This window comes from Puntigrus tetrazona, chromosome 14 (genome assembly GCF_018831695.1).
Source record: "Puntigrus tetrazona isolate hp1 chromosome 14, ASM1883169v1, whole genome shotgun sequence".
NCBI classification, from domain to species: Eukaryota; Metazoa; Chordata; class Actinopteri; order Cypriniformes; family Cyprinidae; genus Puntigrus; species Puntigrus tetrazona.
In genome coordinates, this window is record NC_056712.1 from 3,967,646 (window position 1) to 3,984,815 (window position 17,170).

Here is a 17,170-nt window from a genome sequence, read left to right on the forward strand (position 1 = left end):
CAAAACAAAAACATAAAAAAATAAGAAACCAACTCACAGGGCTGAGGTCACACACGGGAGTGATCACCAGTGCTGAATTTAGCCAAAAGCACACTTACACACCTCCACACACACACACACACACCCCGACACACTCACTGCACACACAAACGTGTCCACAGCAAATGATGAAGTGACACCACCACCTCAAGCTCCTGCACCCGTGGAACCCCAGCTCCTGTAAGAAGATAAAAATAAAATGAGTATATGCAATGTGTATTACACAAACCAAAACCTTACACACTAATCCAGGCAATAATGTCACAAGAAAAAGGAAAGGGAAACGAACAAACAAATTCAACCAAGGCAAACTAATGTTGAATATAAACAATACAAAATGTCCAACAAAACAAAAAAATACACAAATTATAAAAAGGAAAGAAAAAGAATACAATTTTTGTAGTTCCACAATGGAGGAGCAAAATCCACACAGGGCACCGGCTACCCATAATCAAATAGATGCCCTCAAGCAGAACCACTTTAAACAAAAACAAAACAAAAACAAACAATAATAACCAGTAACACAAATCACAATCACAGGGATCAGTAGTAGATAGCAGGTAGCAGGTAGCGAGAAGCAGATAGCGGGTAATAGATCTCTCAGATCAACTAAGACTTCCGAGTAACCGAAAGTTCACGGCGCGACAGGGAAAAAACGTCAGGAACGGCGCATTTAATCGCCCAGGACGAAAGGGAGAATCCTACAAAAGATATGGGCAATTAACACCATTACCGCTTGCAAATCACACACTAATATTCCCTTTAACCACCACCTAATAGAGACTTACCAAACCGGAAAAAGTATGCTCGCACGCATTCACAAATTGGGATTCGCATCCTCAGTAATACCAATAACAAGCTAGGGTACAGGAAACTGCCTATTATTCAAACTGCGCACTCCGTCCATACCAACGCATTTTCTAGCAGTATTAAGCGCTTACCTGAATAAACAGCAGTCATTAAACTCATGGCCATCGACAGAAAACAAAGGAAAAGACAGGCTAGAATGAAATAACAAACGATTAGTCCACAACATTATAAAAGAGACAAACGAAGAGCTAACTGCTAACACATACCTAAAACACAAGTCAACATAACAAAAAACCAAAAAGGCGGGGCCGGAGGTGACGCATGACCCAACAAAGCCAACCTGCTCTAAAATAGGTCACACTTACTGCTGATTGGCTGTTACAAATGTCAGTCACCATCACTTATCCAATACGATCGGTCACACGTGCAAGGGGCTATTGGATTCTTGGCATTAATCGTGCTGTTGCATTTTATATTCGCAACTGTGTGATTTGCAGAAAACTTAGGAGATCACTAGAGGAGCAAAAAATGGCTTGTTTACCTTCATAGAGAGTGAACCCCTCTCCACCCTTCACTTATTGTGGTATGGATTGTTTTGGCCCATCTCCTGTCAAGCAAGGTCGAACGACACATAAAAGATATGGACTCCTCTTTACTTGTCTTTCCTCTCGTGCCATTCATATTGAAATGCTTGACACACTCTCCACAGATTCCTTTATTAATGGCTTGCGCTGTCTTATTGCCATTCGTGGAGCGGTTCGACAGATTAAATCTGATCAAGGGACTAACTTTGTTGGTGCAAAAATGAGTTTGCTGAAGCCTTTAAAGAACTGGATTCCAATAGGTTGAAAAATTTCTTGGCTGAGAATCAATGTGATCTTGTAATGAATGCACCATCTGCAAGTCATGCAGGAGGCATATGGGAGCGTCAGATTCGGACGGTGAAGAGTGTTCTTAGGTCCACACTTTCAGTCGCTGGCCGGAAAGAATCAACGACTCATCTTTAAGGACATTTTTCTATGAAGCAATGTCGATTGTAAATGGTCGCCCATTAACTGTTGACAATTTAAGTGACCCAAACAGTCTTGAACCATTAACACCAAACCATCTTCTTACCATGAAGTCCTCAGTTGCTCTACCTCCTCCTGGTAGGTTTACTGAGGAAGATCTTTATGCAAAAAGAGATGGCGTCATGTGCAGTATCTTGTCGAGCAATTCTGGGGTCGCTGGCGAAAGAGTATCTTTCTAACATTGCTCTTAGACAGCGCTGGCATACCCCAAGAAGAAACTTGTCAGTAGGAGACATAGTGATTGTCAAGGACAATGATCTGCCTAGACATAAATGGCCTCTAGGTAGAATCATAGAAACAACTATAGATTCAGATGGACTAGTAATGAGAGTTAAGATCCATCTTGTAAGAGAAATTCTGCAAGGAGGGCGGAATGTTTTGTTGCCTTTCTGTAATTGAGCGTCCAGTTCAAAAATTGGTCTTACTGTTGGAGGCTGATTAAACTTTTCTGTCTGCCTTAATGTTCCTTAATGTAATGCCTTAATGCACCATTCAAGGACACTATTGTTGAGGAATCATTCATGTCTGAACTCATGATTGGTGGGAGTGTAAGTGACCTATGTCACTTTTTAAATTATGTATTGATGTATTTTGTTTTGTTTCATTTATTATTTGCTTATTTAATGTGATATTTCTGTATTTTAAGTTAAGGACTTTTATTTTGATAGGCTTGGGGTGTGGCGTATAAGGTGCTTGCATTTCTAGATCCACAGGAATGTTTGTGCATGGTCGGGAACGCAGAGTGCAGCGTGGATTTCTCCTTTTTCACTTTGATATTGTGCTTTCTACTGAAAGGGTTATAAGGTAAATGTGTGTGTGTGTGATGCATATAATCTCGTGGTCTACGATTGAAGTCCCCTTTTTATCGCACTACTGATCCTATCAGCTTATTGTTGTAATGTGCTAATTGTTGCTATGTGTTTGTTTTTGTTTCTTTATAGCTCTTACGGTGTTTTATTTAAATGTCAACGTATTAAACATTTTTTCGGAAACATCAGTTGACGAGTATTGACCATCAATTCAGTGGGACAGCTACATGATCACTCCACACTGTGTCTTTTTCTTCATGTAAGCAAGAGTTTTTATGACTTCAGCTGAAATGGAGTTTTCAACGTGGTCGCTTGTTCGACTAATCACGTGGTCACGTTGATGACGTGGCTAACAAACTAAGACTTCTAAAAGTTGTTTGACACGAACAAAATTAAATAAAATCTTTGAAGCGTGTTCATAAATCGTGAAACTACTCCCACGTAGATCACTCCAAACTGTGTCTTCTTTTTTTGTTTAAAAGGGTGTTTTTATGACTTCAGCTGAAATGGAGTTTTCAACGTGGTCGCCAGCGATACTGATACCCTGTTCTCCGAATTACTAAGCTTAATAAGATCAAATAAGGGCCACTACATCCACTCTCCTTTAAATGGAGAGAGAGAAAAGGTTTATCGGTCTGACACAAAGTGTCAGTAATGTACAACGACCACGTTAAACAGTCCATTCCCAGCTGAACGCGATATAAAAACACCCATTGACATGAATAAAGAAACTTGTTCGACTAATCACGCGGTCACGTGATGACGTGGCTAACAAACTAAGACTTCTAAAAGTTGTTTGACACGAACAAAATTAAATAAAATCTTTGAAGCGTGTTCATAAATCGTCAAAACTACTCCACGCTCAACGGATCACTCCAAACTGTGTCTCTTCTTCATGTAAACGAGAGTTTTTATGACTTCAGCTGAAATGGAGTTTTCAACGTGGTCGCTCTGCTTCGACTAATCACGTGGTCACGTGATGACTTGTCTAACAAACTAAGACTTCTAAAAGTTGTTTGACACGAACAAAATTAAATAAAATCTTTGAAGCGTGTTCATAAATCGTAAAACTACTCCCACGCCCACGTGATCACCCAAACTGTGTCTCTTTTTTGTTTAAAAGGGTGTTTTTATGACTTCAGCTGAAATGGAGTTTTCAACGTGGTCGCCAGCGATACTGATACCCTGTTCTCCGAATTACTGCTTAATAAGATCAAATAAGGGCCACTCACATCCACTCTCCTTTAAATGGAGAGACAAAAGGTTTATCGGTCTGACACAGAGTGTCAGTAATGTACAACCCACCACGTTAAACAGTCCATTCCCAGCTGAACGCGATAAAAACACCCATTGACATGAATAAAGAAACTTCGCTCGACTAATCACGTGGTCACGTTGATGACGTGGCTAACAAACTAAGACTTCTAAAAGTTGTTTGACACGAACAAAATTAAAAAAATCTTTGAAGCGTGTTCATAAATCGTAAAACTACTCCACGCTCCACGTGATCACTCCAAACTGTGTCTTTTTTTGTTTAAAAGGGTGTTTTTATGACTTCAGCTGAAATGGAGTTTTGAACGTGGTCGCTAAAGCGATACTGATACCCTGTTCTCCGAACTACTAAGCTTAATAAGATCAAATAAGGTCCACCACATCCACTCTCCTTTAAATGGAGAGAGGAAAGGTTTATCGGTCTGACACAGAGTGTCAGTAATGTACAACGACCACGTTAAACAGTCCATTCCCAGCTGAACGCGATAAAAAACACCCATTGACATGAATAAAGAAACTCCGTTCGACTAATCACGTGGTCACGTGATGACGGTCAAACAAACTAAGACTTCTAAAAGTTGTTTGACACGAACAAAATTAAATAAAATCTTTGAAGCGTGTTCATAAATCGTAAAACTACTCCACGCTCAACGTGATCACTCCAAACTGTGTCTCTTTGTTCATGTAAACGAGAGTTTTTATGACTTCAGCTGAAATGGAGTTTTCAACGTGGTCGCTAAAGCGATACTGATACCCTGTTCTCCGAATTACTAAGTTTAATAAGATCAAATAAGGGCCACCACATCCACTCTCCTTTAAATGGAGAGAGAAAAGGTTTATCGGTCTGACACAGTGTCAGTAATGTACAACGACCACGTTAAACAGTCCATTTCCAGCTGAACGCGATAAAAACACCCATTGACATGAATAAAGAAACTCCGTTCGGACTAATCACGTGATGACGTGTCAAACAAATTAAAACTTCTAAAAGTTGTTTGACACAAACAAAATTAAATAAAATCTTTGAAGCGTGTTCATAAATCGTAAAAGTACTCCAAGCTCAACATGATCACTCAAACTATGTCTCTTTTTGTTTAAAAGGGTGTTTTTATGACTTCAGCTGAAATGGAGTTTTCAACGTGGTCGCCAAAGCGATACTGATACCCTGTTCTCCAATTACTAAGTTTAATAAGATCAAATAAGGGCCACCACATCCACTCTCCTTTAAATGGAGAGAGAAAAGGTTTATCGGTCTGACACAAAGTGTCAGTAATGTACAACGACCACGTTAAACAGTCCATTCCCAGCTGAACGCGATAAAAACACCCATTGACATGAATAAAGAAACTCTGTTCGACTAATCACGTGGTCACGTGATGACGCGGGCTAACAAACTAAGACTTTAAAAGTTGTTTGACACGAACAAAATTAAATAAAATCTTTGAAGCGTGTTCATAAATCGAAAACTACTACTCCACGCTCAACGTGATCACCCAAACTGTGTCTTTTTCTTCATGTAAAGCTGAGTTTTTATGACTTCAGCTGAAATGGAGTTTTCAACGTGGTCGCCTCTGTTCGGAATAATCACGTGGTCACGTGATGACGTGTCAAACAAACTAAGACTTCTAAAAGTTGTTTGACACAAACAAAATTAAATAAAATCTTTGAAGCGTGTTCATAAATCGTAAACTACTCCACGCTCCACGTGATCACTCCAAACTGTGTCTCTTTTTGTTTAAAAGGGTGTTTTTATGACTTCAGCTGAAATGGAGTTTTCAACGTGGTCGCCAAAGCGATACTGATACCCTGTTCTCCGAATTACTGTTTAATAAGATCAAATAAGGGCCACCACATCCACTCTCCTTTAAAATGGAGAGACAAAGGTTTATCGGTCTGACACAGAGTGTCAGTAATATACAACGACCACGTTACACAGTCCATTTCCAGCTGAACGCGATAAAACACCCATTGACATGAATAAAGAAACTTCGTTCGGACTAATCACTTGGTCACGTGATGACGTGGCTAACAAACTAAGACTTCTAAAAAGTTGTTTGACACGAACAAAATTAAATAAAATCTTTGAAGCGTGTTCATAAATCGTAAAACTACTCCACGCTCCACGTGATCACTCCAAACTGTGTCTCTTTGTTCATGTAAACGAGAGTTTTTATCGACTTTAGCTGAAATGGAGTTTTCAACGTGATCGCCAAAGCGATACTGATACCCTGTTCTCCGAACTACTAAGCTTAATAAGATCAAATAAGGGCCACTACATCCACTCTCCTTTAAATGGAGAGACAAAAGGTTTATCGGTCTGACACAGAGTGTCAGTAATGTACAACGACCACGTTAAACAGTCCATTTCCAGCTGAACGCGATAAAAACACCCATTGACATGAATAAAGAAACTTTGTTCGGACTAATCACGTGGTCACGTGATGGCGTGTCAAACAAACTAAGACTTCTAAAAGTTGTTTGTCACGAACAAAATTAAATAAAATCTTTGAAGCGTGTTCATAAATCGTAAAACTACTCCACGCTCAACGTGATCACTTCACACTGTGTCTTTTCTTCATGTAAGCGAGAGTTTTTATGACTTCAGCTGAAATGGAGTTTTCAACGTGATCGCAGCGATACTGATACCCTGTTCTCCGAACTACTAAGCTTAATAAGATCAAATAAGGTCCACCACATCCACTCTCCTTTAAATGGAGATAGAAAAGGTTTATCGGTCTGACACAGTGTCAGTAATGTACAACGACCACGTTAAACAGTCCATTTCCAGCTGAACGCGATAAAAACACCCATTGACATGAATAAAGAAACTTCGTTCGACTAATCACGTGGTCACGTGATGACGTGGCTAACAAACTAAGACTTCTAAAAGTTGTTTGACAATTTAACAAAATTAAATAAAATCTTTGAAGCGTGTTCATAAATCGTAAAACTACTCCACGCTCAACGTGATCACTCCACACTGTGTCTTTTTCTTCATGTAAGCGAGAGAGTTTTATGACTTCAGCTGAAATGGAGTTTTCAACGTGGTCGCTCTGTTCGGACTAATCACGTGGTCACGTGATGACGTGGCTAACAAACTAAGACTTCTAAAAGTTGTTTGACTCGAACAAAATTAAATAAAATCTTTGAAGCGTGTTCATAAATCGTAAAACTACTCCACGCTCCACGTGATCACTCCAAACTGTGTATGTTTGTTCATGTAAACGAGAGTTTTATGACTTCAGCTGAAATGGAGTTTTCAACGTGGTCGTTCTCGTTCGACTAATCACGTGGTCACGTGATGACTTGTCTAACAAACAAAGACTTCTAAAAGTTGTTTGACACGAACAAAATTAAATAAAATCTTTGGAGCGTGTTCATAAATCGTAAAACTACTCCACGCTCAACGTGATCACTCCAAACTGTGTCTCTTTTTGTGTTAAAAGGGTGTTTTTATGACTTCAGCTGAAATGTGATTTTCAATGTGGTGGCTGTGCGATACTGATACCCTGTTCTCCGAATTACTAAGCGAATAAGATCAAATATAAGGGCCACTACATCCACTCTCCTTTAAATGGAGAGAGAAAAGGTTTATCGGTCTGACACAAAGTGTCAGTATTATGTACAACGACCACGTTAAACAGTCCATTTCCAGCTGAACGCGATAAAAACACCCATTGACATGAATAAAGAAACTTCGTGCTCGACTAATGACGTGGTCACGTGATGACGTGGCTAACAAACTAAGACTTCTAAAAGTTGTTTGACACGAACAAAATTAAATAAAATCTTTGGAGCGTGTTCATAAATCGTAAAACTACTCCACGCTCCACGTGATCACTCCAAACTGTGTCTCTTTTTTTGTTTAAAAGGGTGTTTTTATGACTTCAGCTGAAATGGAGTTTTCAAACGTGGTCGCTGTGCGATACTGATACCCTGTTCTCCGAACTACTAAGCGAATAAGATCAAATAAGGGCCACCACATCCACTCTCCTTTAAATGGAGAGACAAAAGGTTTATCGGTCTGACACAGAGTGTCAGTAAACGACCACGTTAAACAGTCCATTTCCAGCTGAACGCAATAAAAACACCCATTGACATGAATAAAGAAACTTCGTTCGGACTAATCACGTGGTCACGTGATGACGTGGCTTACAAACTAAGACTTCTAAAAGTTGTTTGACACGAACAAAATTAAATAAAATCTTTGAAGCGTGTTCATAAATCGTAAAACTACTCCACGCTCAACGTGATCACTCCAAACTGTGTCTCTTTTTTTGTTAAAAAGGGTGTTTTTATGACTTCAGCTGAAATGTGATTTTCAACGTGGTCGCTGTGCGATACTGATACCCTGTTCTCCGAACTACTAAGCGAATAAGATCAAATAAGGTCCACCACATCCACTCTCCTTTAAATGGAGATAGAAAAGGTTTATCGGTCTGACACAGTGTCAGTAATGTACAACGACCACGTTAAACAGTCCATTTCCAGCTGAACGCGATAAAAACACACATTGACATGAATAAAGAAACTCCGTTCGGAATAATCACGTGGTCACGTGATGACGTGTCAAACAAACTAAGACTTCTAAAAGTTGTTTGACAGGAACAAAATTAAATAAAATCTTTGAAGCGTGTTCATAAATCGTAAAACTACTCCACGCTCAACGTGATCACTCCACACTGTGTCTTTTTCTTCATGTAAGCGAGAGTTTTTATGACTTCAGCTGAAATGGAGTTTTCAACGTGGTCGCTGTGCGATACTGATACCCTGTTCTCCGAATTACTAAGTTTAATAAGATCAAATAAGCGCCACGACATCCACTCTCCTTTAAATGGAGAGAGAAAAGGTTTATCGGTCTGACACAGTGTCAGTAATGTACAGCGACCACGTTAAACAGTCCATTTCCAGCTGAATGCGATAAAACACCCATTGACATGAATAAAGGAACTCCGTTCGACTAATCACGTGGTCGCGTGATGGCGTGGCTAACAAACTAAGACTTCTAAAAGTTGTTTGACACGAACAAAATTAAATAAAATCTTTGAAGCGTGTTCATAAATCGTAAAACTACTCCACGCTCAACGTGATCACTCCAAACTGTGTCTCTTTGTTCATGTAAACGAGAGTTTTTATCGACTTTAGCTGAAATGGAGTTTTCAACGTGATCGCTGTGCGATACTGATACCCTGTTCTCCGAATTACTAAGCGAATAAGATCAAATAAGGGCCACCACATCCACTCTCCTTTAAATGGAGAGAGAAAAGGTTTATCGGTCTGACACAGAGTGTCAGTAATGTACAACGACCACGTTAAACACTCCATTCCCAGCTGAACGCGATAAAAACACCCATTGACATGAATAAAGAAACTTCGTTCGGACTAATCACGTGGTCACGTGGTGACGTGGCTAACAAACTAAGACTTCTAAAAGTTGTTTGACACGAACAAAATTAAATAAAATCTTTGAAGCGTGTTCATAAGTCGTAAAACTACTCCACGCTCCACGTGATCACTCCAAACTGTCTCTCTTTTTTTGTTTAAAAGGGTGTTTTTATGACTTCAGCTGAAATGGAGTTTTCAACGTGGTCGCTAAAAGCGATACTAATACCCTGTTCTCCGAATTACTAAACGAATAAGATGAAATAAAGGGCCACCACATCCACTCTCCTTTAAATGTAGAGAGAAAAGGTTTATCGGTCTGACACAGTGTCAGTAATGTACAATGACCACGTTAAACAGTCCATTTCCAGCTGAATGCGATAAAAACACCCATTGACATGAATAAAGGAACTCCGTTCGGACTAATCACGTGGTCACGTGATGATGTGGCTAAGAAACTAAGACTTCTAAAAGTTGTTTGACACGAACAAAATTAAATAAAATCTTTGAAGCGTGTTCATACATTGTAAAACTACTCCACGCTTCACGTGATCACTCCAAACTGTGTATTTTTGTTCATGTAAATGAGAGTTTTTATGACTTCAGCTGAAATGGAGTTTTCAACGTGGTAAGCGTCAGCGATACTGATACCCAGTTCTCCGAATTACTAAGCGAATAAGATCAAATAAGGGCCACCACATCCACTCTCCTTTAAATGGAGAGACAAAAGGTTTATCGGTCTCACACAGAGTGTCAGTAATGTACAACGACCACGTTAAACAGTCCATTTCCAGCTGAACGCGATAAAAACACCCATTGACATGAATAAAGAAACTTGTTCGGACTAATCACGTGGTCACGCGTGATGACGTGGCTAACAAACTAAGACTTCTAAAAGTTGTTTGACACGAACAAAATTAAATAAAATCTTTGAAGCGTGTTCATAAGTCGTAAAACTACTCCACGCTCAACGTGATCACTCCAAACTGTGTCTTTTTTTTTTGTTTAAAAGGAAAAGTCCACGTTTTTTTTAATTGTCATTTTACAATTTGCCTAGAGAAAAACACAAGTTTGACTATTTTTGAGTTCAGCTAATCTCTGGGTCTGGCGTGGCACTTTTCTTTAAATCAAAGTAGCATCTTGCTCAAAAATGTTTTAGTACACTGTAACTACAGAAATGTGAAGCGTTACATTTTAATTTACAAACATTTAAAACTCATTGTTTTTCTCTAGGAAATTGTAAAATTAGCCTATTTCAAAAACAGGTAATACTGCAATATAATTAATACAGCAATAATGTTGTCATAACACAAGATTTATAACATTAGAATATGGCATCACTGGTGATGCACGTGCCTTGTTGACGCTAATGTATTTGACAGAATGGCAGATTAATACCTGAAAGGGATCACCACGCTATCAAATTGAACGACAAATAGGTATGTGTCCATCTATTTGCATTGCTGTTATTAGAAACCATATTAGCCAACTGCTTTATGTAGGTTTATACTTATGTATTTCTGACAGAATGCACAAATTTTATGAATGAAAGACCACCACGCCAACAACTCAAATCAAACCTCAAACAAACAGGTAAGGTGGATGTTCATGCATTTGCATTATTTTTTTTATTTTTTTATTTTTTGGTCTGTTGATACTACTGCTTTTATGAGAAAATAGCCATTATAGGGCTGGGAGTTGCATTGAATATTAGAGATAACATCGCAGTAATTTTAAGGACCATATAGAAAATTGCAAATTTAGAATTTCAAATTCAAGCATACTTACCTAAACCTTTGTGCCAAGCCTCCAGTATTGCCCCTTATTCTTTTTATATATTTATTTTATACATTTGCATTTTACTCTTTAATAGCTTTTCTAAATTGTTTTTTTTGTTTTTTTAATGGGGTTACAAGAAAATCTGAATTATTGTATTTAAAAGAAAATACAAACATTTAGATATGTGGAAGTGTAAGACCTGTGAGTTTTCAGCATCTTCTAGATCTGAATTGTTGAAACATTACAAGTTAAAGCATAAACACTTTGGCTTGAAGCCAGTCATTCCCATGCATGCATTCAAGTTGTCCTTGTTCTTTTAAGACATGGAACACTTTATTGGTCCATCTTAGTAGAGTCCATGCAAATCAAGATCCTGCACAACCAGAACTGACTACCTTCAGCTGTCATCTGTGTTCAAACTCTGGACTTAGTTGTGAAAAGGATTATTTTGTTCACATGAGTACACATTTGAAGAAAAATGAAGTGGTTACTTGCATGTTTTCTGGTTGTGATTTTCAGACAAATGTTTACGGTACCTTTAAGTCACACAAAAAAAGAGAAACACACTCCCCATTCATTGACTGACTTTAAGTTTGGTGTAGTGTCTACATCTAGGACACATGAGTGTGACAGTGACGCTCACGAAAGTGTACAGGTTAATGAAGTTGCTTCTGATAATGTATGTTTTGAAAGCGGTGCAGAAGATCAGGACCTACCTGGTGTTATTGTTGAAAATTTTGCAGCAATGTTATTGAAATTGGAACATTTCTTTCATGTTCCAGGCATAGCAGTTAATGAGTTTTTAGAAGAATTGCACTTTTTGTTGAGTACCTCATCCCAATATGCTACATGTGACAGGCTCAAAGAACTGTTTCAGGAACACAGTCTTGCCTGTGATGATGCAATGATTCAAAGTATTGCCAAAGCTATGTGTGAGTCTCATCCACTGCATACAGCAATAGAACCACGTGGTCCACTAAGCACAGTGTATCGGCGCAAGGAGTTTTATAAAAGTCACTTTTGTGTTGTTGAACCTATTGAGTATATCCTTGATTCACAACAGGGAAAAACTTTTCAGTATGTTCCCATTTTACAATTCCTGCAACAACTGTTAGTCAAGGAGGATGTGATTGAAACAATACTGGCAAACCACAGATATGAGCATAATGAAGCTGTTTATTCATCCTATCAGGATGGTAGTATCTTTAGGGAAAATGCATTCCTGTCAGGAGATGACTTGCGCCTTTTGTTAAGGTTGTATGTTGATGATTTTGAAGTGTGTAACCCTCTTGGTACCTCTCGGAGAGCACACAAGCTCTGTGCAGTGTATTGGACTCTAAGCAATTTGCCTACAAGTTCTCATGCAACAATGTCGTCAATTTACTTAGCTGCATTGTGTAAAAGTAATGATGTGAAAGAATACGGCTTCAATAGAATCCTTGAGCCTCTTCTTGAAGACCTGGCACATTTAGAAGACGTTGGCATTTTATTCCTTCAGTTGGTCATTTTGTGAAGGGTACTGTTCATGTTGTGATTGCAGACAACCTTGGGGCCCATAGCATAGCTGGTTATGTTGAGAGTTTTTCTTCTGAGTATTACTGCAGATTCTGCACTGGAAAGAGCTCTGAAATTCAGACTAATGAGGTTCCGGTCAGGTCGGTTTAGCCCTAGAAAGAGAGAGAGTTATGACGCTCATCTGAAATCTGCACAACAGACTGGCAGCTGTTGTTTTGGTGTTAAAAAAGAATGTGTATTCTCTACACGCCTTGCTCATTTTCATGTTCTCTCTGGCTATCCCCGGATGTCATGCATGATGTTTTTGAAGGTGTTGTACCATTTGAGCTTAAACATTGTTTATCAATTCTTTTATCAAAGAAGTACTTCACCTTTGAATTTGTCAATGAACGTATTGTTAATTTTCCCTATAAATGTACGGATAAGACAAACAGACCTCATGCAATCCCTCGATCAATGTTCAGCCAGAATACTATTGGAGGCAATGCTCATGAGAACTGGAACCTGATAAGGTTGCTTCCATTTCTTGTAGGACACATGGTGCCAGAAGATGAGCCTGCATGGCTGGTGCTTATGGATCTCAAAGATATTGTTGAGCTTGTGGTATCACAAGGTTCACACTGATGAGTCAATTGCATACCTTGGTGCACTACCCTGCACTTATCAAGTCATATGGTCCACTTGTGCATCTGTGGACTATGCGCTTCGAAGCCAAACACTGCTTTTTCAAGCAAGTTGCTCGGGTTACCAATTGTTTCAAAAATATCCCCCTTACTCTTGCAGCTAAGCACCAACTAATGATTTCTCACAGTTTGAAATCGTACCTGTAAGAACTTCTCTTCTTCAGTGTATGCGTCCCCCTGTGTCCGTTCATCAGCAGTACAGAACAAATTCAGGCGCCTGGAAGCAGCAGTCGAAACAAACCACACGAGTGAAATCAAATCTGGTTTATTCAGAATGCAGCTTAACACAGAGAGTAAAACATCAGCTTATATAGCCCTTATGGGGCGTTGACCTCTATTGCATAGCTGGACATGCCTCAACTGCCCACTACGGAGAGGACAAAAGACAACTCCATATACGGGTTGAAGATTCACAAAACTAGCAGACTAGAGACAAAGCAAGTCTATATAAGGAATGAAAGACTACAGAGTTAGAAGAGTAACCTGAAACTATACCTGCAGGGCGAAAAGGACTAGAACAATTGTCATACCTTGCTCACACACACACAGTAATAGAGAATTAATTCTCTCAGTCCTCTTTTAGGCTGAAGAGCCTAATTTCTGGCCATTGAGTATAACGAGGACCTGTCATACTGTCAATTGTGGCATACACACGATCCATCAAACATCTCATAATGCATGGTCCAAAAACACATAAAGCAAAACCGATTATTAAAATTGGTACAAGCATAGTAAAGAAAGGAGTCATCCAGCCAAACAGGTGATGTAAAATACCCCACCCCCAGTCCTGTATCTTTTGTTCATCATCATACAAGTCTTCTGCAACCTTTTTCATTTCCTTCACAGCATGGCCCACAGCACCAGCAGGTTCGTCCTCAGTTGGGACGTACGTACAACACTGGTCACCAACCAGAGCACATACTCCGCCTTCTTTTGCTAGCAACATGTCCAGGGCTAGTCGATTCTGTGTGGTCATCAGACGCAGAGCACCCAGCTCCCTCCGCGCTCCGTCTAATCCAATTGTGGTGTCATTAACAAATTTAGCCAGACGGTAGTGCAGAACATTGGTCTGATGCCACAGATCACTGACACCATACATGGGCACCAAAGAGGTCCAGAACCGGTGCCATTTAGTTGAGAGTTGATGTTCCTCAGGGACGTCATCAGCTACAGATCTCTTCAACCTGTGGTACTGTTTCTTATGCTGTGAGGTATGCTGGAATATCTGAACAGGGTAAGATAACTCTGAAACATTGGCCTTATCCCAAGATGTTCCTTCAGGAAGGGAACCTCTGTTGATGTCATTGAGCCGCTCCACCCATCACAGTTAACGGCAGGCTTCCAGCTATTAAGGCGATCTATATATAGTTGTTATATTGTTTTGAGGCATGACAGGCATGGACACTGATACAGATGATGACATGATTTGCTGACATACATAACATGACTCATTGGTGTGATGTCTAGCTGTCCAATTGGCATATTGCCAGAACAAATTATCAGTAGGTAAAACACAGTTCACACATTGTAATGATACAAAAATCATGAATACTAACAGAAGCTGCATTCTGATCAAATAATAATTAAATAATATAATCAAAGGATATGTGCAGTCAGTTTCTATGTCAGCAACAGCGCTGCGTGTTCAGCTCCTCTGTTGTGCAATAGCAACCAATCTACGTAAGAAGTCGTCGGGTCGTCAGTCCAGTAATGCGCGCACCGTCCAGCCCCTCCCGTCCCGTGACAGTAGTGATCAATGATCCTACAAGAGTGGCCCCTTGTTCAGGTGTTGACGGCTAATAACAATCTGGTCAGAAAACTATTAGACATTCATACTGCTGAGTGATGCATTTTCAGCCTGGTTGCATGGATCCACTGTGGAAAAGAATCAGTTAGTACGGCGGTTCGAGTTACAGCAACAATTTTGGTAGGAGCACTATATTTTGTTTTGTCAATGGGTCTCCCATTTTTAAGAATTGTTTCACTAATACTGTGTCACCCACTTGAAAAGGGTGAGTCATGTCAATTGGCATAGGTGCTGAACTCGAATGCATTTTGCTCCAATTCTTGTGGAGAACTTCAATTAGTAACTGCACATATTCACTCATATGGACATCACATCCCCCATCTCCCAAAACACACCCTCCCTTTCTCCAAGGCGCGGGGGGCGTCCCATCACCATCTCATATGGCTCACATTCTCATTTCTGCCAGGACAACGGGTAGCAGTGAGGTCCAGTCTTAGTGACCGATCGTTTGCATTGCTTTTCGTAATTTATCTTTGATAGTCACGATTTGCCCTTTCAACTATACCAGATGATTGAGGATGATAGGGAATGTGGTGTCTCCACGTGATCTGCAATTCTTTCATTAGGTTCATTAGTACTTTAGACACGAAGGCAGGGCCCTTATCAGAGTCTATGGCGAGTGGTATACCATATCTAGGAATTATTTCTTTGAGTAGATATCGTACCACAGTGGGGGCGTCTTCCTTTGGGCATGAGAAACGCTCCACCCATCTAGAAAATTTGTCCACAAACACCAATAGGTATTTGTATGGGCCCCTCTTAGGTAGATGTGTGAAATCTATTTGCCATTGTTGCAATGGGCCTCTGGCAGAGGGAGCTGTTGATGCGACGCCAAAGGTTTAGAACAATTATTCATAGCACAAACCATGCACCTGTCTAAAGTGGAATTAACATATGTGGCTAAATGTTGGATGCACAAAAAATTGGTCATTTCATCCAATACCCCTCTTCGCGCGCGTGTGTGACACCATGAAACTCTCTTACCAAGAACGGGGCACAGGAGGCTGGCACACACACACGGCCGGAAGAGTCAACCAAAATACCGCTCGTCATTCTTTGACGCTCCTCAGAGATCCAAAACGCTACATCCGCTTCTGTAGCAGCCGCCTGTATAGCACAAATATCTATGTCAGGTAACATATTACTAGTCATAACAGATGTCGAAAACAGCAGAGACAGACAACCATGATGGCATCAATCCAGATGCTGCAGCAGTTTTGGCTGCATGGTCAGCTAAAGTGTTACCTCTAGCCTCAAGGGTATCAAGGACAGAATGGCCCTTAGTTTTGATGATGGACAACGAACTAGGAAGACGACAGGCCTGTATTAAGTCAAGCACAAGAGAACCGTGAGAAATAGGTTTGCGTCAGCAGCGACAAAACCTCCGTGGCCCATATTTGGCCAAAATCATGAGCTACTCCAAATGCATAGCGACTATCGGTGTAAATATTAACATCCTGGTCTGCCGCCAAGTGGCGAGCACGAGTCAACGCTACCAGTTCAGCAGCTTGAGCAGAAGTGAAAGGTAGTGCAGCTGACTCAACCACAACATCCGGCAACTCGCAAACAGCGATCCACACAGGAAAATACCATCCTGAGGCTTAGAGCAAGAACCATCAACTAAAAACAGCGAGCGCCTTCCATAGGTGAGCTTTTCATGTCAGACCTGATAGAACAGTCAGAGACAACAGTGGTCAAACAATCATGATCGTCAGGCACACACTCACCTTGTGTATTCATCAATCTCTGTAAAGCATGCGCAACAGTATCAAGTGAAGATGTTGGCTTAATGGTCAAATTTTCAGTAGCCAATAGGACCTGCTCATACCCACAACGCCGTTGGACGGACAGGTGTTGGGTAGACAAATTTCAACATATACTGGACCTGGTGAGCGCAATGCACAGTTAAGGTATGACCTCTGACTATCTTTTCAGCATCCGTGACCTATACATGCTGCAGCAGCTATAGCCTTAAGGCATGCGGGTAAACCACGTGCTACAGTA